The sequence below is a fragment of the Mus musculus genome, chromosome 10 (genome assembly GCF_000001635.26).
Source record: "Mus musculus strain C57BL/6J chromosome 10, GRCm38.p6 C57BL/6J".
Classification (NCBI taxonomy): domain Eukaryota; kingdom Metazoa; phylum Chordata; class Mammalia; order Rodentia; family Muridae; genus Mus; species Mus musculus.
In genome coordinates, this window is record NC_000076.6 from 82,177,636 (window position 1) to 82,201,488 (window position 23,853).

General features: G+C 40.7%; 1 long non-coding RNA gene across 7 annotated transcripts; it reads left to right on the forward strand.

Annotated features, from left to right (window-relative positions):
* Positions 1 to 500: 500 nt before the first annotated feature.
* Positions 501 to 23,853, forward strand: Gm40720. Of its 7 annotated transcripts, none has more exons than XR_003948924.1 (7): positions 501 to 819; positions 12,352 to 12,459; positions 13,429 to 13,546; positions 15,234 to 15,397; positions 17,382 to 17,763; positions 21,503 to 21,601; positions 23,757 to 23,853. It is a non-coding gene; the product is annotated as a predicted gene, 40720 (long non-coding RNA). The 7 variants fall into 7 exon arrangements; XR_003948925.1 differs by having other exon boundaries at positions 17,382 to 17,508; positions 17,703 to 17,763; positions 21,503 to 23,853; XR_003948923.1 differs by having other exon boundaries at positions 21,503 to 23,853.

Genomic DNA, 23,853 nt, shown 5'->3' on the forward strand with positions numbered 1-23,853 from the left:
TTACTCTTTCAGCCCTCTAGTTGGTTCCTCTCACACCACGCCCTTCTGATCCATCTATTTCAGTATATTGGTTTTAGTTGATCTCTTTTCATTTTGGTGGTAGAGAATACTGGGTGCTCATTTTAGACCCCCTTCCTTGCTTGGGCAGCATCTGTCCACTGAACCTTAAATAAAAAGTTATTTTATGGCAGATTCTGCTTAAGTTCCTGAAGTTTTTATGTCAACTTAATCCGTAGCTATACAAGACCGTAAACATGTGATGCTCCTGCCTCAACCTTTTAAGTGATGGGATTCCAGAACTGCCCCATCACTCTCAGCTTGAAATTCATGAAGGGCAGCCCAGATCCTGGGCTGGACAAGTTCAGGGTAGGAGCGAGCATGCCAGCCAACATTGTAATAGGTAAGGACTGAGGGATGCAGGGAGAAGCTGGCAGACAGACCAGCTTTGATGATCTAACACTCCAGGGGGAAGAAGTGTCTACTGTGTTCAGGACGACTTTGCAGTTAGGTGGAAGCTCTATTGCAATGCCAATCTCTGCAAGTCTGGGACAGTTCTGTGCCTGGAGTGGAAGCTAGGACTAGGAACCACTGTGCTAAATCTCTGCAATTCACTCTTTCGCTAAGGGAGCTGCTCCTGTCACTAGCCAATCAGGGCCTCGAAGCGGACTGGTAGTCAGAATAGGAGCGGACACTTCCGGTCCGCTATAGTGCAGGCTCGACTGAGTGTCTGAGGGAGGCTCCCCGCGGTCTCTGTTCCGTGCTGTGACTTGCCGACCGGACCTGTGAGCAGAGCTGGGCGAGCTCGGAATCCGCACCATGGTGAGCGGGACCGCCGTCCCCACGCGGGCGGAGCCGCGGGAGCCTGTTCGCCCTGGGCTGCGGGGACGGCGAAGAAACGTGGCACGCCAGGAGGTCTCTGCAGTCCCTGGAACTCACGCTCCTGGCAGCTGCTGAATAATTTCCATCCCTGTGCTGCGCCTGTGCAGAACAGGGGATTGGAGGGCTGTGTGTGGGTCTGTCCTTAATGCTGACGTCATCTAGCAGTGCGCGCGCATGCGCTGCTTTCATTGTCGGGGAAGGCAGGTTTGCTGACTCGCTGAAGCCCTAGTTTCCCTAGTGTCTTCTAGAAGTTCTGTACCTGGCATATGACATTCATGCGCAGGATCCTTCTACAGTTAACTCCGCGCAGGTGTAAAGTCTGTGCTATTAACACATTTGCATGCAGATGCCACCGTGGTCCAATCCCATGTGTAAGACCAGACTTACTGGGTTACCTACATTAGCTATGTTGCTGTTTCTGAGTGCTCTCTCGTGTTTTGTTGGTCTCTTTCTTTCTCAAACAGCACAGTCTTTATCGCGGCTGTAGGGTAATTTAGAAGTCAGACGGTGTCACCGTGCTGCTTATTCAGTCTTGTGTGCTCACGTTTTCATTCATGATGACCTTTTATCATCTGCTTTCTGTAGTTCATTGCAGAAATTGTTAGACTCTTTAGTGGACGTTTGTTGAATCTATAGCTCAGATTGTGTCCTGCAATAATACTGAGACTTCTTGTCTACAATCTTGCAATTTCTCTCCCTTTGAATTCCTTGATTCTTTTAATTACAAAGTTACAATTCTGGCTACAGATGTTTGTCATATTTCTATGTATTTCTGGTCATTTCTGTATCCATGCTGACATAATAAGAGATAAGGGGTCTATTTCTAATTTACTAAATTTGTTTCATGTGCATGGGTGATTTGCTCCCATGTATGTGTGTTCATCATTTGATTATTTGGTTTCCACAGAAGATAGAAGAAGCCATTAGATGCTCTGCCACAGGATCTCAATAACTTTGTGTCATCGTGTTAGTGCTGGGAACTAAACCCAGGTCTTCTGTGCAGGTTGTCCTGAGTTGTATTCGATAGGGAGCCATGATAGCCGGAGGGCAGTAAACAGCATTTCTTCAGTTTGACAGCATATGCAGAATGCATACACTTATTGTGTATGTACGTTAGCATATCTGTTTTTTTTTTTCCGGCTCCCCTTAGTGTTAGCCAGAGCTGGAGGCTCGTTTTTACTGAAGAGATTTTTCTTTATTAAAGTCTAACATTGTTTTCTAAGGTTGACTTGACCTCATGTGTAGCCCCACAGGGCATTGCTATTGCTGTCCTCCTGAATCCACTCCGCATTATTTGGATTACAGGTTTTAAGTACCACACAGTTCTAAAACTACCCATTTGAGTCATGGAGTGGGCTGATCATTCAGTAACAGGAAAGGGGTTTGTCTTTGGAGCATGACTTTCCCTTGAGACCAGAATACAGAGAATAATTTACTGTATACACTACAGGGGGAAACAGGTTAGGCAGTGAGCTGCAGAGGTCTCTGATATAAAGACAGATTTAATGGGGCAGGATGAGTGCCTTCTCAGCATGAGTTAATTAATACCATATGAATGAAGGCAAACTAATTTGTTATATATATAATTTCTGGAGGTTAGCTTGAGCCAGTGAAATTTCCAATTGGGTAATTCTATCATATTTGGGTAATCGCAGACCTGATGAGAAGATTGAGAAGCAGGCAATTTGGCTGTAACAACTTTGTCAGCCTCCAGCACCCAGTGGGTAACATACACAAGACAGGTTGATAGAGTCAGTTATTAATGGCATTCCTCTACCATGAAATAGCCTACTTTACTCCAACATCAATATAGCTAAGTGTCCTTTTAGTTATTTTTATCTCTTGAAATGCCATGTATTGGTGTCTGTGGTAGTGTTCTGTTGCTGTAAAGAAAACCTACTGTTATAAAGGAAAACATTTAATTGGAGCTTGCTTACAGTTTTAGACGTTTAGTCCATTATCATGATGAAAACAAAGGATTATGCCATGCAGATAGAAAAAAAAAATAGGTACTTAAACCTAAGTTTGGAGGCCTCACTTATTTAATCCTTCACTGGACATAGTAGGGAAGTTTATATTGAGGAAACCTATAACCTGCCAAAGAAAGGAGGCTCCTTTCTATTTTGTGTAATGTTTTCTTCTTTTGGTCTTTCTCTCTGTCTCTTTGGTTCTGTTTCTTTCCCCCTCATCTCTTTTCCTGCTTCTCTCAATTTTTCACCTTTCTTTTTCTTTGGAGTTCTTTCTACTTAGGTTATATTTTTTTGTCATTGTTTATATTTATTCAATAGCCTTAGGTTCCTATATTTTAATGTCTGGTCCTCAATTATTAGAACTAAAGGTGTAAAATTATGAGGTATGCCCATGTGGCAGTAGATGTGTCTTGTTTGTTAAGGTTTGTCATTGTAGGTGGGCTTTGAGGTTTCAAAAGACCTCTCCAAGGTAAATGTTTCTGCTTGCTTTGCCTATGTTAGGATGTAATACTCAGCCCCATATCTGTCCACAGTGATGCTTCCTTTCATGGTGATAATGAACTAACCTGTCACTGTAATCAATCCCCAAATTAAAAGCCTTCCACTATAGAGTTGCCTTGGTTATAATGTTTCTTTACAGCAATAGAATAGTCACTGAGTTGAGTTGTTTGTGTAACATTTTGGCATATTATCTGTCTGTATTCTGCCCATGTCACATGAAATTGAGTAAGGCTGAATGAAAGAGTAATGGGTTGTTTTCCTGACTAAACATTCAATCTGTAGCATGGTTATTATTGATGACTCATGCAGGTCCATAGACAAAACGAGTAACAATAGGGGCAGAACACTAGGTAGTTTCAGATGGTAGTCATGTGCTGAAAGGGAGATTAGGGCCATTAAAGAGAAGGCTCAGCCAGGTGTGGTGGCGCATGCCTTTAATCCCAGCACTTGGGAGGCAGAGAGGCAGGTGGATTTCTGAGTTCGAGGCCAGCCTGGTCTATAAAGTGAGTTCCAGGACAGCCAGGGCTATACAGAGAAACCCTGTCTTAAAAAACCAAAACCAAAACCAAAACCAAAACCAAAACCAAAACCAAAACCAAAACCAAAAAACCAACCAAACAAACAAAAAAACCTAAAAAAACCAAACCAAAGAGAGAGAGAGAGAGAGAGAGAGAGAGAGAGAGAGAGAGAGAGAGAAGGCACCTGGTCTTCTTTGAAAATACAGAGTAGGTATTGTAAGGTCACTGTAATACCCAGCTAAACATTTAACTATGGAAGGAGAAGGACAGGTGATTCATAGTCCCAGAGAGCAGCTTCATACAGAATATGTGGCCGCTCTGTTCCCGTAGAGCCAGGTCCATCCACGGCTAGAATCCTAAGTGGTGGTGGCATCTATAAGTCACCATTTCTTGAGGGAAGAAAGATGGAAGGTTTAAAGGTTATGGCTTTTTCCTCTGTACTTTTAGTTCAGCACTGTTGCAGCCATCCGTTTGGCAGAGTTCGATCCCCAGTGAGGAGGCTGTGAGAGTTCATTAGATGAAACCTTGATTCATTAGATGAATGAGTTCATTAGATGAAGCCTTTTTTGCATCTTGAGACCACAAGGTGTTGAGATACCCAAGCTTTGAGACACTTGTCATTTGACAGCTTCGTGCAGAAAGAGAAAAGTAGCCAGAGAGTCGCAGTGAGAAAGAGTCATCTAAAACCTTTGAAACTGAAGCCCCAGGTATCTAACACAGAACTTCAGGATTGGTATTTTCCTAGCAGGGTTTCAGGCTTGCCTTGGTCTAATCTGTCTTTATTTCTTTAGAATAAAAATGTGTATTCTGTTCCATTATGTGTTGGGTAGATATAAATTAGTGTTTTGAATTTATAAGATGTCACAATCAAGAAAGTGCTTTGAGTGTCAGAAGAAACTTTGAACATCCAAACAGTGTTGGAACTGTTATATAATCTAAGGATTTTGAAGTTAGACTAACTGTATTTTGCATCATGGATTGACTGTGATCCTATTATGACCTATGTGGAAATTGTGGTAGGTTGAATGACAAATCTCCAGTGTAGGATGATGTATTTGAACATTTGTCTCCGGTTTGTGCTGCTTTTCACCGAGATGCTTATGGAACCTTTAGGAGGAGGCTTTCTGGAGGAAGTTAGTCTCTGGAGAAGGGCAGTGAGTGTTTATACCCTCCCCACACTTCCTTTTCTTTGTGTGGTTGAAACTGAACCGCCTTGGTTCTTCTCATGCAGACACACCATCACCACCATCACAGACACCATCTCTACATAATGTGTGGTAAAATAGAACGAGTTGCTTTTCCATGCCAAGGCATTTTACTAAGCCTGATATTTTTATGTTTATATTTTTTGCAGTTGGATATTTAGGTTTTTGTCCATGTGAAATATTTGATTCTGTTCTTACATTTACCCACACCTTGGCTTTTGATCTTTGACAGAGGGTATCACTTTTTACAGCAGGATAACATACATTTAAGGCATTAATCCTGAGTCTCCCGAATCATTGTGTCTTCATTATGGTTCCTAAACACTATAACACTATGACCAAAAAGCAAGTTTTTTTTTTTTTTTTTTTTAGTGTTGTTGACTTTTTTGTTTATCTTTTTTTTTTTTTGGGGGGGGGGTTGTTAGTTTACACTTCATATCAGTGTTCATCTTTGGAAGATATGAAGATGGGAACTTGAACTGGACAGGAACCTAAACTTACGCAGAGGCTAGAAGGGTTCTGGTTACTGACTGCTTTGCCTGGCTTGCTCATCCTTTGTTATAGGAATTAGGACCACCAGTCTAGGTATAGCAGGATCTCATGGAGGCATTTCCTCAACTGAGGCTCCATTCTCTCTGATGACTATAGCTTGTGTCAAGTTGACACAAAACCAGCCAACTGACCCCTTGTCAACTTGACACACAAACACATCACTATTAAGTTACAACCCTTCCTTTCTTATTCATCCTCAAGAACTTACATTAAAAACATAAATAACTTTAAAAGTCTCACAATCTTATATGCCATGGCTGGTTGATATTCATGGGAGACCTGCCCTTTTCTGGAGAGAAACACAGGAGGAATGAATGAGGTGGGGGAAGAGAGGAGGAGTGTGGAGGGACTGGGAGGAGAGGAGGGAGGGGAAAGTGTGGTCAGTATATATAAAAATCAATCAATCAATCAATCAATCAATCAATCTACTTGAACAGTTTTACAAATTCAGACACATTAAAATTTCTGTCTCTTGGTGGCACACGCCTTCAATCCCAGCACTCGGGAGGCAGAGGCAGGTGGATTTCTGAGTTCGAGGCCAGCCTGGTCTACAGAGTGAGTTCCAGGACAGCCAGGGCTACACAGAGAAACCCTGTCTCGAAAAAAGAAATTTCTGTCTCTTTAAAATATCCAATTTCTCTAAAAATACAAAATTTCTTTAAAATTCAGTCTGTCAGCTGTGGGCTCCTGTAAAAAATCTTCAAGAAGGAAGAAGCAGGGCAGTCACTACCTGCACCACATAAAACTAGCAGCATAGATAAGTCAATGTCCGATTGTTTGGAATTCACTCATGCTCTTTTGAGTGACTTCTCTGGCTCACTCCTGCACACAGCTTGTCCTTAGTTCAGCTAGCTCCACTCCACAGCTGCTGCTCTACTTGGTGGTCATCCCATGGTACTGACATTGTCAAAACACTGGAGTCTTCTGCTGCAACTGGGCTGCACTTTCACCAATAGCTTCTCCTAAGCTCTCTTCATGGTATCAAACCGCAAATTCTCTGCATGCCCCTTCCTTCTATCCTGGGTCTTCAAACTGCCACTGAGGCTCTTCCTTCACTAATGTCCTCTCCTGGCCTCACAGTGCCAAGCCTCAGCTGCTCTCCATGACCTCTTCATGCCCCCAAAACCAGTACTCTCTGGGTGACTCTTACACTACCAAATCTGGCTGCCAGAACAAGACGCAACCTTGGCCAATTTTGGAACACAGCTTCTGAGTACTAACCCCGAGCAAACATTTCCTGGAAGACTCCACCTCAATGATGCTGGTCTCTCTTTAAGTACCACTAATTTTTTAGTTCCAGTTATCCAGCATCAAGTTTCCCAGTAACACAGAGGTTTCACTTTGGAAGCAAGCTAGTAAGTAGCACCCTTCTCTGGTCTCTGCGTTATATCCTTCCTCCAGGGTGCTGTTCTCCTGTTGACCACGACTGCGTTTTCAGCCCTAGCTAAATTGAAGAGTTTTGGATTAATGGCATTGGCAGAGAAGATTTAAAGAACAGCCCAATATTGGCTCTGTCATGTGGTTATAAGTGGTCATACTTATGCAGATTTATAATGAAAAGAAGCAGTGAAAAATACAAAATGAATAGTATGAAGAGAAAAGGAGAACCAGAAAGTGTAATGGAGCTAAGTCCATGCACAAACAGATAAAAGTTTGAAGAAAGGCTGATACTAAATGGAATAAAGAGCGTAGTGACTTCTCTCAGCCACTCAACCAGCCAAAGTTTCAACCTGTGAAAAGGAATTAAAGAAAAACAGAACTGAAGGAAATGTTCAGAAAGCTAGTGCAAATGTAACTGAAGGAGGGGACAAAGTTTCATCCCCATGAATTAACAGAACTTGGCAGCATTGGCCACATCTTTTTGGCTTTAGAGACAAGGATACAAGAAAGGAGTGGTGGAATCTCCCCCTGGTAAGGAAAGCTGCTGACGCCTCATATGTCAGAGGTGTCTGTGTTGGGTGGTCTTATGTCAATTTGACATATAAACTAGAGTCCTTGCAAACGAGGAATTCTCAATTGAGAAAATGCCTCCATGGCATCCAGCTGTAGAGCATTTTCTTAATTAATGATTAATGAGGGAATGTCCAACTCATTGTGGGTAATGCCTTCTCTGGGTTGGTGGTCCTAGATTTCATAAGAAAACAGGCTGAACAAGAGAAAGCCAATAAACAGCATACTCCATGGCTTCTGCATCTAGGTATCTGGGATTGGGATAATTACAGGTGTAGGGCAGGCTGATTTCTGTGTTTGTTTGTTTGTTTGTTTTTTAGGTGGGTGTTTTATTTCTTGGTTTTTGTTTTCTCTCTGCATTTTCAGGAACTGTAATGGCTATGTGTTGCCTAGTAGAAAATTCTCTTTGGACCTTTTGTTTTATCCACTTAGGGTTCCACTTAGGTAAAATGTGTTGCTGGATATTGGGAGCTGACAATTAGGATTGGGGATAGGCTAGATGTCTGAAGTGGATCACAGGAGAAAGGAAAGCAGAGTTCAGTCAAGATCTGCTTTCTTTGTCTCCTTGGAATTGGGGAAGATAGTGAAGAGAGGCCATTCTAGAAGGTATACTATATCACTGGGAATGAGACTGGTAGGTTAGATCTAGAGGAACTGTGGGAGAGGGGAAGACCTACAGATGGCTTCCCTGTTCACTGGCAGGAGTGGTCTGTCAGTTAGCAGGGAGTGCCTTCTGGTGTTGGGGGTCTAGGATGAAGCAACAAGTGTGGAGAGGGTGGTTAGAAGAGGAAGGTCTGTGTGATTTCCAGGAGATGAAGGCTAAGCGGGAAGAATGGCTATGGCTGTTATTCTGTTGTAGAAATAGGGATGCAACTCAAGGATTGGGCTTGGAGGAGAGGAAGGAGTGGCGAAGGTCTTCAGTTAGCCTGTTTCCCCAGCCTGCTCAGCTGGAGTGTTCACAATGAATGCCTGCTGATGTTGGAGGTTGGGATGGTGGAATGTATTGAGGGAAAGAAGGTTGGAGATGATCATTGTGATTCCCTGGGATGAGGTCAGAGAGGATAGGGAGACCACAGCAGGATTCAGAAGTTGAAGATGAGTCTTGGGAGACTGGATCTGGAGAACAGGAGAGATGTGGATCACAATCTACTTTTGGGAAGAAGGCACAGTCACAGTCTGAACATAGTAAAACAAAACTTCAACGGTGTAAATAGCTCAATGTCCAATTATCTTGGACTCATGATCTTCTGGGGTCTTCCAAGATGTTTGCACCACTTCTTCAGCTCTGCCTTCTGCAGCGCACACAGCTTGTCTTCTAGGCTCCGTTTACCTCCACTCCACTGCTACAGCTGTTCTTGGCAGTCATTCCATTTTACTCGCATCTCTAATATGTTCAGGCTTCTTGCTGCAACTGGGCCGCACTTTCACTAATAGCCTCTATGATAGGTTGTATATACTTGGCCCAGGGAGTGGCACTATTAGAAGGTGTGGCCCTTTTGGAGTAGGTGTGTCACTGTGGGTGTGGGCTTTTAGCTGCTTGGGAGCCAGTATGCTGCTGAAAGCCTTCAGATGAAGATGTAGAACTCTCAGCTTCTCCTGTACCATGCCTGCTTGGATGCTACCATGTTCCCACCTTGATGATAATGATAATGGGATGAACCTCTGAACCTAAGCCAGCCCCAATTAAATGTTGTCCTTTATAAGACTTGCCTTGGTCATGGTATCTGTTCATAGCAGTAAAACCTTAAGTAAGACAGAAGTTGGTCCCAGGGACTGGGGATTGCTGAAATAAGCCTAACTATGCTTTTGTTTGGAAGAATGTAGACTTTGGGACTTTGGGTTTGGAACTTCATGGAATGCTTTAAATGGATCCTAATGGGCTATCCTAGTAGGAATGTGGAAGACTTTGTTACTAAGAGTGATTTGATTTGTATGGACCTGGTCCAAGAACTTTCAGTGGAAAATTTCAATATGTGGCCTAGAGACTGTTTTTGTGGCATTTTGGTGAAGAACATGGCTGCTTTTTGCACTTGTCTGAAGAGTCTGCCTGAGGCTAAGGTGAAGAGACTCAGATTAATTGTATTGAAAAAGGAAGTTTCAGAAACGCCCAGCATAGACTTTGTTCTCTGAAGAGCATTTTAAACAAGCATAGCAAGCTAAGAAAGGAAAAAAAAATATAAAATATAGGTTCGAGTATTAAAGGGGCACCAGGAAGTGAAATGGTAACTAGGAGATAAGGGAGTGGGATTTGGGGCAAGATCCTACCCAGCTAAATTTAGATCCCAGGACATAAAGCCAATCAGATCTCTGAGTTCAAGGCCAGCCTGGGACAGAGCAAGTTCAAGGCAAAGAAAAGTTAAGTCCAGGCATGGTGGTATATACTTTTAATCCCAGGAGACAGGCATTCAGATCTCTGAGTTCAAGGTCAATCTACAGAGCAAGATCCAGGACAGCCAAGCTTAGGCAGTGAGGGAGTTGGAAAACAGAAAGCTAGTGATAGTGTAATAGAACAAGAGAAACATGCCTCAACTCCTGCAAGCAGCAGAACTTGGCAGTTTTAGCCATGAGACTCTGGCTTTAGAGTCCAGAATAGAAGAGACTACTGGGACAATTGATTCTGGTTAACTGGAGCTAAACAATTAATTAGTGATGATTAAGAAGAGACCAGCATCACCTAGGCAAATCTTCTGAGAAGTGTTTTCTGAGAGCACAAAGAAGTAGTGTTCCAGAGATAGCCAAGGTTGTACCTCATGCTGGAGCCATGCTTGGTAATATGTAAGAGTTACCCAGTAGTACTGGTTTTGAAGACATGAAGGAGTCATGAAGCTGAGGATTGGCACTGAGAGAGGCCATGGAAGGCCAATGGTGAAGGTGCAGCCTCAGTTGCAGTTGATGGCCCAGGACTGAGGGGGGTTGCAGTTGATGGCCCAGGACTGAGGGGGTCATGCAAAGAGGTTGAGACTTGGCACTGTGAACAGAGCCTATGAGAGGCTATTGGTGAAACCTCATCAGAAGACCCCAGTGTATTGGAGATGCCAGTACCATGGGATGATCACCAAGAACAGCAGTGGCAGTGAAGTGGATCAGTCTGAGCTTAGAATGCTACAGAGGGCAGAGCTAGAGGAGCCCAGAAGATCATGTGTGGATCCCAGGTATTGAAGATGCCAGAGCTGTGGGCTATTTGCTGAGGAAAGCTGCTAACAGGGAGTAGAACCAGCCCAGGAGAAAGAAGTTTGTTGCAGTCAACAAAGATGAAAAAGGAGTTGGAGATATGAAGACTGCTTTGACAACAGAATTGGAGATGCAGAGTTTGAAGTTTGTCCAGCTTGTTTCCTGTCTTCCTTAGGGGGATTACAGTTAAGTGATTGGGTGAATCTCAGAAGAGACTTTGAACTTTGGACTTTTAACATTGTTGAGACTGCTATAGATTATGGGGACTTTTGAAGTTGGACTAAGTGTATTTTGTATTATGCTATGCTTAAATATGGCCCCCATAGACTCATATGTTTGAACAAGCCTATGGGGGGGCCAGGGAGTGAAATATGATGGTTTGTATATGCTTGGCCTAGGAAATGGCACTGTTAGAAGGTATGGCCCTGTTAGAGTAGGTGTGGCCTTGTTGGAGTAGGTGTGTCACTGTGGGTGAGGGCTTTAAGACCTCTTCATAGCTGCCTGGAAGCCAATATTCTGCTAGCAGCCTTAAGATGAAGATATAGATCTCTCAGCTCCCCCTGCACCATGCCTGGCTCCATGTTCCCACCTTAATGACAATGAACCTAACCTCTCAACCTGTAAGCCAGCCCCAATTAAATGTTGTTCTTATAAGAGTTGCCTTGGTCATGGTGTCTGTTCACAGCAGTAAAACCCTAACTAAGACACCCTCTACTAGGCTTTCTTCATGGTGCCAAGCCACAAATTCTTTGCATGATCCTGTTCAATCCTGGGCCTGTAACTGCTACGGAAGCTGTACCTGCACCAATGGCCTCTCACAGTTCCAAGCTTCAGCTGCTCTATATGACCCTGTCATGTCTTCAAAACCAGTACCACCTTGGTGAGTCTTAAATTACGAAGCTTGGCTGCTAACAAAAGATAAAACCTTGGCCACCTCTGGAACACAGCTTCTGTGTATTGACTCTGAGAAAACCCTCACCAGAAGATTTCACCTCAGGGATGCTGGTCTGTTCTTAACCACTGCAAATTTCTTAGCTGCTGCTAACCTTTGTCAATTGTCCCAGCAAGACAAAGGTTTTACTCTAGTGGTTCTGGTCTCTTGTTAATCACAGTTGATTCTTTGGTTCTATGTGACCAGATAGCATAGATTCAGCACACAAAAAGATCTGGTAGAGACTTTACTTCCTTCTGAAACTTCACAAGTCAGGCTTCCATCTTCTGTACTGTTCTCAATAGTCTTTATCTTCCAAGCTTCTACACAACAGCTCCCCGAACTCTCAACACTCAGTGGCTAACCCAAAGTTCCACAGTCCTTCCACAGTCCTTCCCAAAACAGCATGGTTATATCTGTGACCGTGTCTCCCCACTATCCTGGTACTAACCTGTTTTGTTAGGGTTTTCTATTGTTGAGATGAAGCACCATTACTAAAAAGGAAGTTGAGGAGGAAAGGGTTTTTATATTGGCTTCTACTTCATATCATTGTGCATCAAAGGAAGTCAGGACAGGAACTAAAATGGCTGGAAGCTGGAGGGAGGAGATGATGCAGAGGCCGTGGAAGAGAGCTGCTTCCTATCTTTCTCAGCCTGATTTCTTATAAAATCTAGGACGACCAGCCCAAGGACGGCACCACCCACAATGGGCTGGACACTCCACCACCAATCACTAATTAAGAAAATGCTGTACAGGCTCGCCTCTAGCTTCATCTTCTGGAGGTGGGTGCTTAGTTGTGCTTTTTTCCTCTCAGATTACTTTGTCTTGTGTCAAGTTGACATAAAACTATCCGGCACACATGGATTACAGGTACATAACATTCTCCGTACCTAGGTTTATGTTTAATTTTTTTTTTAATTTTTAAAAATATGTACACAAGTCCTTTGGACACACACACACACAAAAACACAGAGAAGAACATTGGATGCTTTTGTGTGTTGAGACTTGATCCAAGTTCCCTGCAAAAGCAACACATCATCTTTTTTTTCCTTTATTGTTTTATTGCATTGTGATGAGAAAAGATACATAATTTCAATTTATCTGAATTTGTTAACATTTAAAAACTATTTTGAGTAAATAGACTTACATCACATTCTTCTTTCCCCTTTGAACCCCAACTCCTCCCAGAGAGTCCCCCCTTCATTACCTTCAATACCTTTTGTTTTTTATCATATTCTTTAAAATTTATAAAATATTGTAACAATAAAAATGAGTATAATAAAAGTTGTTTGATATAAAACAACAATCAGATGAAAAGTCTTATGTAGATGTTTGTCTACAGCAATACTGAAAATACATACGTTTTTCTCAATATAAATTTTAAGTAACTCCAAATATATTAACTGTATGATATTTTAAAATATTATATCACTATTAGTTTTTTAATGAACATAAATAAAGTCTTTTTGTTTGTTTGTTTTGTTTTTAGTAGAGTTTAAAATCTTGGCTCTTACTGTGGTATACACACAAAATAAGAACAGTTTTTGGACATTGGAGTTTATTGTAATAAGGCTGTACTTGAATGTCTCTCACATCACCAAAGGATTTTACCTCCATAGTAGATAAGCTAAGAATTGACAGTTCTGCTACACCAAGGAATGAATTTTAGGCATGATTTTTGAATACAGATTTCCTGCTACTATGGTCAAAGCTATTTGACTTGAGTGATTGTCGTCATTCTCACTCCACAGGGAACAGGTTACATTCATTTAAGAAATGGTGTGTGTATTAAGATGGTCTATCCATGAAGTCATGCATCAAATATTTCAATGAAGAATTGTTCTGCTTGGAAGATGGCACAGACATTAGGTAAGGGTAAGATTCTGGCTCATTGGCTGTGATGAATTTGAAAAGCATTCATCCCAGAATAAGAGTAACTTATAAAGTCCTTTTCTTCAAAATTGATACAAAATTATAAATATCAAGCAAAGCCTTCAGTCTCACTCTTTGCTCTTTTCTTACAAGTCACCTCCCAAATTAATTGTCTACGTTTCTTTTGGCTGTATAAATAATTTTGAAAGATGTAAGCTGTTTGAAAACCATACTATAGTGTAAAAACATCAAATAAACAATCCTACTAATAGGCTGAGATAGGAGAAGCATGATTTCAAGACCATTATGTGGCACACAGCAAGACCCTGTCATGTATAAAGAAGCAGAAAGTGTATATGGATTGTACCATATTGGATCTACTTCTCCCATTACCAAATTAGAGAGACCATGGGATAACAGCCGACAAATTTCTAACTCCTCATATTTTTGAAATTCAATCAATTAGGATATGTTGGAAGTATTAATTTTCATATTAAGAAATATTAAGGAAAGGTTATTGTTACTTCCTGTTAATTTTCTTGTTAGAGGTGGAATTATGTTTGTGTGGGTTTGTTGAAAGATTACTTTCTTGCTTCTCCTAGGGTGTAGTTTCACTCCTTGTGTTGGTGTTTTCCATCTATTATCTTTCGTAGGGCTGGATTTGTGGAAATATACTGTGTAAATTTGGTTTTGTCATGGAATATCTTGTTTTCTCCATCTATGGTGATTGAGTGTTTTACTGGGTATAGTAGCCTGGTCTGGCATTTGTGTTCTCTTAGGGTCTGTACGACATCTGTCCGGGACCTTCTAGCTTTCATAGTCTCTGATGAGAAGTCTGGTGTAATTCTGATGGGTCTGCCTTTATATGTCACTTGATCTTTTTTCCTTACTGCTTTTAAAATTCTTTCTTTGTTTAGTGCCTTTGGTGTTCTGATTATTATGTGTCGGGAGGAATTTCTTTTCTGGTCCAGTCTATTTGGAGTTCTGTAGGCTTCTTGTATGTTCACGGGCATCTGTTTCTTTAGGTTAGGGAAGTTTTCTTCTATAATTTTGTTGAAGATATTTAGTGGTCCTTCAAGTTAGGAATCTTCCATACCTATTAATCTTAGGTTTGGTTTTCTCATCGTGTCCTGGATTTCCTTGATGTTTTAGGTTAGGATCTTTTTGCTTTTTGCATTTTCTTTGACTGTTGTTTCAATGTTTTCTATGGTATCTTCTGCACCTGAGATTCTCTCATCTATCTCTTGTATTCTGTTGGTGATGCTTACTCTATGACTCCTGATCTCTTTCCTAGGTTTTCTAACTCCAGGGTTGTCTCCCTTTGTGATTTCTTTATTGTTTCTAGTTCCATTTTTAGTTCCTGGATGGTTTTGTTCCTTTCCTTCACCTGTTTGATTGTGTTTTCCTGTAACTCTTTAAGGGATTTTTGTGTTTCCTCTTTAAGGGCTTCTAGCTGTTTACCTGTGTTCTCCTGTATTTCTTTAAGGGAGTTATTTATGTCCTTCTTAAAGTCCTCTATCATCATCATGAGAAGTGACTTTAGATCTGATTCTTGCTTTTCTGGTGTGTTGGGGTTATCCAGGACTTGCTATGGTGGGAGAATTGGGTTCTGATGATGCCAAGTAACCTTGATTTCTGTTGCTTATGTTCTTATGCTTGCCTCCTGCCATCTGATTATCTCTAGTGCTACCTGCCCTGGATATATCTGACTGGAGCCTGTCCTTCCTGTGATCCTGGTTGTGTCAGAAATCCTCCGAGTCAAGCTGTCTCTGTGATCCTGTGATCCTGAGATCCTGGGTGTATCCGAGCTCCTGGGAGTCAAGCTGCCTTTGGGATCTTGAGATCCTGGTGTGACCAAGTTCCTGGGGTCCTGGGATGGTGTGATCCTGGGTGTGTTAGAGCAACTGGGAATGGAGCTGCCTCTGGGTATTGTGGGGCTGGCTGTGGAGTTTGTGCCCAAGGTCTGCTCAGGGCGCCAGCCCAGACAGACTGGAAGGAACCTGTGCCACTGCTCTGGTGGAATTCCTGCATGCCTGGGTCCTACTGGACCTAGTTACTCCCGGTGTTGGGGACAGATGTAGCCTCCTCACCTCTGATCCTCTGATCCTGGGCTTGTTGGAGTGCCCGGGAGTGGAGCTGCCTCTAGGTGTTGTGGGGCTCGCTGCAGAGTTTGCGCCCAAGGTCTGCCACAACACATAATCTTAACTGTTGTTTTCTTTCTATATCTAGTTTTTTGATCAGCATTTTCTTTTTTAATGTTTTTGAGAACTTTTTGATTTCTCAACCAGTAATTTATTAAAAATACATTCTTTTGTTGTAGGAGTATCATAGTAGTCTCACAGTTTAAACTGGGGCATTGGAGTTTCATAGTAGCCAAGTATAGAACTATAGTTGTTATAAGGTCCTCTTAGATTCAACACAACTCATACAACAAGTTGATACAAAAAAGAAAAATGTAATCAAGCTGCTTTTGATCAGGGACACAGAACAGACTTGGGAGCTGACCTGTCATGGACCCCAAGCCAGAATGTTACAGAACCTATAAACTGCAAACATCTGTGCCAAGTTTCAGTTACATTTTTCACCCATCAGATTTAGGGATAATGGACTTCCTTAGGAACATGTATTTGTGGTAAATTTATCCTGTTCTTTTTGGTTGTTTTATTCAACTGTGGTTGTGCAACTTGCCTAGCAATCACATCTCAACTTGACAACAAGGGATGTCAGTTACCCACATATTTGTATCTCTCTGCCAAGCAGGATGTCAGTTCCCCAGGGAGGTCTTGGGAACTTTATTTGACCCCTATTTAAAATGGAAGTTACCCAAAACGGCTTCAGTTCGGTTCCTTCTTACAGACCAGGCTGGCCTTGAAATCAGAGATCCAGCTGTCTCTGTCTCTTAAGGTATGGGATTAAAGATGTGAGACAGCAGGATGGACCATCAAGAGACTGCCATATCCAGGGATCCATCCCATAATTAGCCTCCAAACGATGACACCATTGCATACACTAGCAAGCGTTTGTTGCAAGGACCGTGATATAGCTGTCTCTTGTGAGACTAGGCCGGGGCCTAGCAAACACAGAAGTGGATGCTCACAGTCAGCTATTGGATGGATCACAGGGCCCCCAATGGAGGAGCTAGAGAAAGTATACAAGGAGCTAAAGAGATCTGCAACCCTGTAGGTGCAACATTATGAACTAACCAGTACCCCGGAGCTCTTGACTCTAGCTGCATATGTATCAAAAGATGGCCTAGTCGGCCATCACTGGAAAGAGAGGCCCACTGGACAAGCAAACTTTATATGCCCCAGTACAGGGGAATGCCAGGGCCAAAAAATGGGAATGGGTGGGTAGGGGAGTGTGGGGGGGGAGGGTGTGGGAGACTTTTGGAATAGCATTGGAAATGTCATTGAGGAAAATACGAAATTAAAAAAAAAGATGTGAGACAGCATGCCCTTCTTGTCCATTCTTATTTGAAGTTAGTAATTTTGATACAGTTTTGTTGATGTATACTCAAGTGTTGGCTCTGTTTGCATGTCTTTCTGTATCTTTGTTAGTAGTCATTTGTATTGCAATGCCACATGCTATTTCTAGGCCCAGAAAAGAGAGACATCCTCCTCCTCCTCCTCCTCCTCCTCCTCTTCCTCCTCTTCCTCCTCCTCCTTCTTCTTCTTCCCTTTTAAAATGACTTGGTGATTGCACTTGAAATTCTGTGGACATGAAATAAATGTGTGGAACACAATGAATTATGTAAATATATTCCAAATGAAGTACACATTACAATGCAGTAAGCCTTACCATTCTTATTATGTGCATATATGGGAAATTTTAGGATACACTGACCTATGAGGATGTGTATGTGAAATTCACTCATGAAGAGTGGGCTTTGTTGAATCCTTCCCAGAAGAGTCTCTACAAAGATGTGATGCTGCAAACCTGCAGGAACCTCATTGCTATAGGTAAGAATGTTAGTTTTTCCTTCACTTGCTAGACAAGGAGACAAGTGTTTGTTGGTTATTGGTGATCTCAATTATGAAGGTAAAAGAATGTGGTGAATAAATCAGGCATGGTTCTAAGGTTCAATGAAGCTAGTGACTTAAATTTTGTATAATTTCTAATAATATAGCAGACATTTTCTGGTACTATATTTTAGGCTACAAATGGAACAACCAGAATATTGAAGAACATTGTCAAAGTTCTGGAAAACATGAAAGGTACTCCTCTCTTCCCTCCACTCTTCCCTTTCTTTTCAGAAAAGGGGAGCCCTTCCATGATATCATGAAGCCTTGCCATATCAAGTTGCAGTAGTAAGACTGGGTGCATCGCCCTTTATTGAGTCTAGATAAGGCAGCCCAGTAGGGGCAAAGGATTCCAAGGGCAAACAAAGGAGTCAGAGACAGCCCTGCTCCCATTGTTAGATGTCCCACATAAAGACTAAGCTACACAACTATTACATATGTGCAGAGGGCCTAGGGCAGTCACATGATTGCCCTGATTGGTGGTTCAATCTCTGCTGTGATCTTGTGGGCCCAAGTTATGTGATTCTACAGGTATTCCTGTCATATCCCTCTGGCTCCTACAGTCCTTCCTACCCTTGGTCATATATGCAAAGGTTGTTGGGGTCTTCTTTAGGTATATGCCTAGGAATGGTATAGTTGGGTCTTGAGGTAGATGTACTTCCAGTTTTCTGAGAAACTACCAAATTGATTTCCAAAGTGGCTAGATAGGTTTTCACCCCTGCCAGCAATGTCTGTTCCCCTTATTCCATATCCTCCCCATCATGAGCTGTTGCTTAAGTTTTTTATCTTAGCCATTCTGGTGGGTGTAAGATGGAATCTCAGAGTCATTTTGATTTGCATTTCCCTTGTGACTAAGGCTATTGAACATTTCTTTAAGTGCTTCTCTGCCATGAAAGATTCTTCTGTTTAGAATTCTCTGTTTAGATCTGTATCTCATTTTTAAATGGGGTTATTTGGTTTGTTGATGTTTAATTTCTTGAGTTCTTTATATACTTTTAATATCAGCCCTCTGTCAGATGTGGAGTTGGTGAAGATCTTTTCTATTCTGTAGGCTTCTCTTTTGTCCTTATGATGGTGTCCTTTGCCTTACTGAAAAATTTCAGTTTCATGAGGTCTTATTTACTAATTGTTGATCTTAGTGTCTTGAGTTATTGGAGTTCTGTTAAGGATATTTTCTCCTTTGCCAATGAGTTTAGTGCTATTACCCACTTTCTTTTCTATCAGGTTCAGTGTTTCTGGACTCATATTGAGGTCTTTGATCCACTTGGACTTGAGTTTTGTGCAGAGTAATAGCTATGGATCTATTTGCATTCTTCTACACACAGATATCCAGTTAGACCAGCACCATTTGTTGAAAATGCTTTATTTTTTACCTTGAATGATTTTGGCTCCTTTGTTGAAAGTCAAGTGTCCATAGGTGTGTGGATTTATGTCTGAGTCTTTGATTCAATTCCATGGGAGATTTTCTTCTAAAGACTTTTTATGTGCATGTCGATACATATGTATTTCTGAAGAAATTTTAATGTGCCCTGAAGCTTTAAGGAAATTAAAGACTGTAAATAAACACGACTTTCTGATGATTATTATATTTTCACAATACTATACACCTCAATGTCAGGTAGCTGATCAGTGTTTGCAAGGCATTCCTCTAAGAAAGAAGACAACAAAATGAAGCCTTAACAGATGTCACCATTTTAATCCTAGCCCTGTGAGAGCCATGTTGTAGAACTGTCCATCCATTTAGTTGTGTACCATTCAAGTATAAAAGTTATACACATTGATTAGGGGATCAGTATTTGTCCAAGGCTTTTATAAGCAAATAGTCTATATTAATGCTAGTGTTCCTCATGTACTTGTAGTGACTTATGCTAGTGTAGTGAGAGGAGCAGTTTATGAGACACAAGAGGGTTGCTGCAGTAGAGGAACCTGAATCCCTATACCACATCTCTATGAGATACAAAAGGTTAGACTATGTGAATACAGTGTGAAAGCCTTGTATTTGTTATTCTTATTTAATAGGTATATCATCTATCACTCAGAATACAAGCCATTTGAGCATAAGGGGCATGGAAAGATGCAGTGTACCTCTCCCTCTCCTACTACAGTTAGAAGATATATAGTAGTCCCTGCTATGAGTAGACTTTATGAATGTGACATGAATTTACAGGTCCTTGGTGTTCCAACTACAGTGGGAATGCATCAACAGACTTACAGTGGAGAAAAGCTTTATAGGTATCAGGAATGTGGGAATTCTTCTGTTTATCCTGGTTCACTTTGCACATGTAGTGTGAATCACACTATAAGAAAATGTTTCGAATGTACTCAGTGTTGTAAAGCTCTGAGTTCTCTTCAAAGACATGAAAAAAATTCATCTGGGAGAAGGAATTGATAATTGTGAGCCATGTACTAAAGGCTTTAACCATCACAGGTATCTTCACACACACAAAAGAACCAATAGTGAAGAGGATCCCTATGAATACAATCAGTGTGGTAAAGCCTTTGGATCTGGTTCTTCCTTACATCAAAGACCTCATTTGGAAGGAGCTTCCTATAAAAATAATCAGGGTGTAAAAGTCTTTGCACATCACAGTTGTCTTCAAGTACGCAGAATTCATACTGGAGAGAAACCTTATGAATGTAATCAGTGTGGTAAAGCCTTTGCAAGTCTCCATAATCTTAAAATACATAAAATAATTCACACTGGAGAGAAACCCTAAGCATGTCATCAATGTGGTAAAGCCTTTGCACATACCATTTATCTTCAGAGGCATGAAAGAAGTCATATAGGAGACAGACCATATGAGTGTAATCGGTGTGGTAAAGGCTTTACACATTTTGGGGTCTTCAAAACCATCTGAAAAATCATACTGGAGAGAAACCCTATGAATGTAATCAATGTGGTAAAGCTTTTGCACGTACCATTTATCTTCAAAGGCATGAAAAAAGTCATACAGAAAACAAACGTTATCAATGTAATCAGTGTGGTAAAGTCTTTGAAAGTCAAAGTAATCTTCAGAAACATGAAAGAAGGCATAATGGAGAGATAACTTATGGATGCAATTGATACACTATAAGCCTTTGCATGTTTCATTCTTCTTCAAAGGAATGAAAGAATTCCTACTGGAGAGAAGCACCACGAATCTAGTAAATGCAGTAAAGTCTTGCACACCAAGCACATTTTCCCCCTACTGAGACATCTTCCTGGTACTCATGTATGACTAATATAATCATTTCATCATTACAGTATTGTTTTATTTACAAATTGTATATAAAATAAATTGTCATCTAAGGATAAAAGTATACCAAACAATTTGACTAATAAAACCTATTTGAAATGAAAATATTTATACTGCCATCCATTTGTATGGGTTATGTTAGTTTATTCTGAGGAATACGTACATAAGTACTTGTTCTTAACACTTTGTCAGAAATACAAATGAGTGGCAGAGAATTGTTGCAATAGTTAAAAGTGGTTGCTTCTAAGCCTAATGACCCGAGTTTATTCTCTGGGAAACCCACAGTACTCGTGCAAGTTTTTCTCTGATTAATATACTTGGGCTGTGACATATGAAACACACATAATCCAGGACTTAGATAAATTTTTTTAAATTGAAATAAGGGCCACTGCAGTTACTCAGGTATTTAAGGCACTTGCTCCCAAATATGACTCAGTTTGATTTCTCGTACTGGCAGAGGAAATAAAGAATAGACACCTGTAAGTTGTCCTCTGCCTTGCATGTTCATATCATGGTACAGGTGCTTAAATACTGATAATGAACAAAGCAAAGAAAATAACCAAAATATCAAGAACACAGGGAACAGTTTACCAATTGAAATTAATATATTGAAGCATTTTGTGGAGTGTTATTATTCAACAAAATAATGATGGTTTCTGTTTAAGTCTTATGCTATTTGTCTCTGATTTAATTCAAAGACAGCTCATTTTATGAATCTATCTCATCTGGACCTAGTGGTGTATTTTGGAGACATACAAGTGGATCTTTCTGAGTTTAAGGCTATCTTGTTCAACATGGTAAGTTCCAGGATACCAATAGCCACGTAGAGTGATCCTTTCTAAAAAGAACCAAAAAGGAAAAAAGTATGCAAATGTAGCACATATCACATTATGGAACCTTTCCTAATAACATTCTGTACTCATCTTTATTCAATTAAACCATTCAATTCCATGTCTTCACAGTGATTAGACGCTGCAATATTTGAGTACTGATTACTTGAACAACTGTTAACCTACAAAAAAAATGTCCATTAGATAAGACAATTTAAAAATACATAACTTTCAGAAATTCTTAGGGGATAGTGATTGGACGCATCCTACTTTAGGAGTACCCAACTATGCAGTAACCATATTATTCAAAACTCTAGAAGGTCAGATGTCATTGCACAGTCCTCAGCTATTATCTCACGGGGCAATGATAGCTATCTGAATCCAGACTAAAAGAGTCATTGGTGTAGCATTTGGATTCTTTGCTGCCTTTAAACCTACTCTTTTCTCCCCCTACTAAATTGTCTCCTACAGGTATTATATATCACAAGAGAATAAACCTTTGGAATAGGTATATTTATACCATAAGGACTATGAAATGCCAAGTGCCTTCCTTGCTTTTCTTCCTGTGTTTATTTATTATCCCTAACAATCAATGTTTAAGAGTGCTACACAACTCTATGGATTCATTTGTAGATTACCTTAGAAGGATAGGAAATCATTGTCCAGCTGTCCAGCAATGGAATTTTCTCATAGAAACTGAATTTATGATTCCAAAATTTCCCAACATTTTCCTACTCCATGGGTAGGTACTTATTTTATTGATGACTCATCTGATTGATGATAAGGAGAGATTCAGGGTCCAAAGAGTCCTCAATCAATGCTTCTTCCTCAGGCCAACAGGTGGAACTGTTGTTTTGATTCTTCTAATACAATTTATGAACCTTTAAATAACATTTTAGGTTTTGTTTATGTAGTTGGATTGTTTCCAGCAGTAAAAGTTGTTTCAGTTTCATCGTCACATCTTGCTATGCTTATTCCATAGGCATTGCATCTGATTGAAACCCTCACGTATCCTTTGTGTATTCCTCATACTCATACACACTCTCACTCCCGATTTCACTGCAGAAGGAAATAAGCAAGACGATGCATTAACTTGCCCTCCCTCCACTTACTCCTCCGGAGCAGGAACTACACACTAACGCTAACAGATTCATGTGCCACATCTTGCTTAGATGAACATGAAAATTGTGCAGGAATGTCCTATTTGTACTCTCTTTGACTGTCATGGTTGTATAGTTAAGGTTATTCCCAGAGTTAAAAATACTAATGGCAAATGGATATCACTCACTTTGTTCTTGTGCCTTTGATGCCATACCTGCATTTATACATGTTCCAAAATCTCTTTGGACTGTACCTCTATCCCGAGAGAATCCTTCTGTGGTGTGCTCTTCCCTTATACAAACTTTTGCTGTTATGGGAGTGCCTCTTTGTATATAAATAGATGATGTTGTAAAGAAGTTCTTTAGGAAATGGAATATTAATCTCTATAATTCATTATAATCCTCAAGGCCAGGATATAATTGAAAGATCACATAGAACATTACAAACAATGATTAAAACATAAAAAGTGGAAACACCAGGGGTATTCTTGCACTTATTTACTCTCAATTTTAAAAATTTGCCTCCAGGTGATTTGTGGTTGAGAGCAAAACAAACAAACAAACAAACAACCCATTTGTCTGCAGAGCTTTCTGAACTGCCTTTAAATAGGCCTGTGTGGTTTGAAGAATTTGAGACTTTGAATCCTAGTTGGCTGAAACAAAATTATGAAGTGTACATGTCTATCATTGCTGAGTGATCTACTGAATCATTGTATATTCCTCTTCAGTTACTCTGGCTCCCAGCCATCAAGGAAAATGGTTGAGGGCAAGGAGACAGTGGAAGTCACCAGAAAGATAGCAAATCTGCTGTTAAAGGGTAAAAGAAGACAGTGACCATATCATCAAAAATCCAGCCTGCTCACATCAGGTCTAGTTAAGGTCATGTGTACCAAGAGTGAAGAATGTGTAATTAGCATCCAGAACCTGTGTTATCTGTTTTTCTGGTGATGCTATCTGCTCTGATCTGTGCATCTGCAGTGAGTGTCTCTGAATTCATTTTTCCTCATCATTTGTTGCTACAGGTTGGAGACGGAATGGCTCCAGCTCCTGTCCTTTACTAATGACAATGTGTTTATGACTGGATCCTGGAAGCATAATACACTCATTCATTAATCTGAA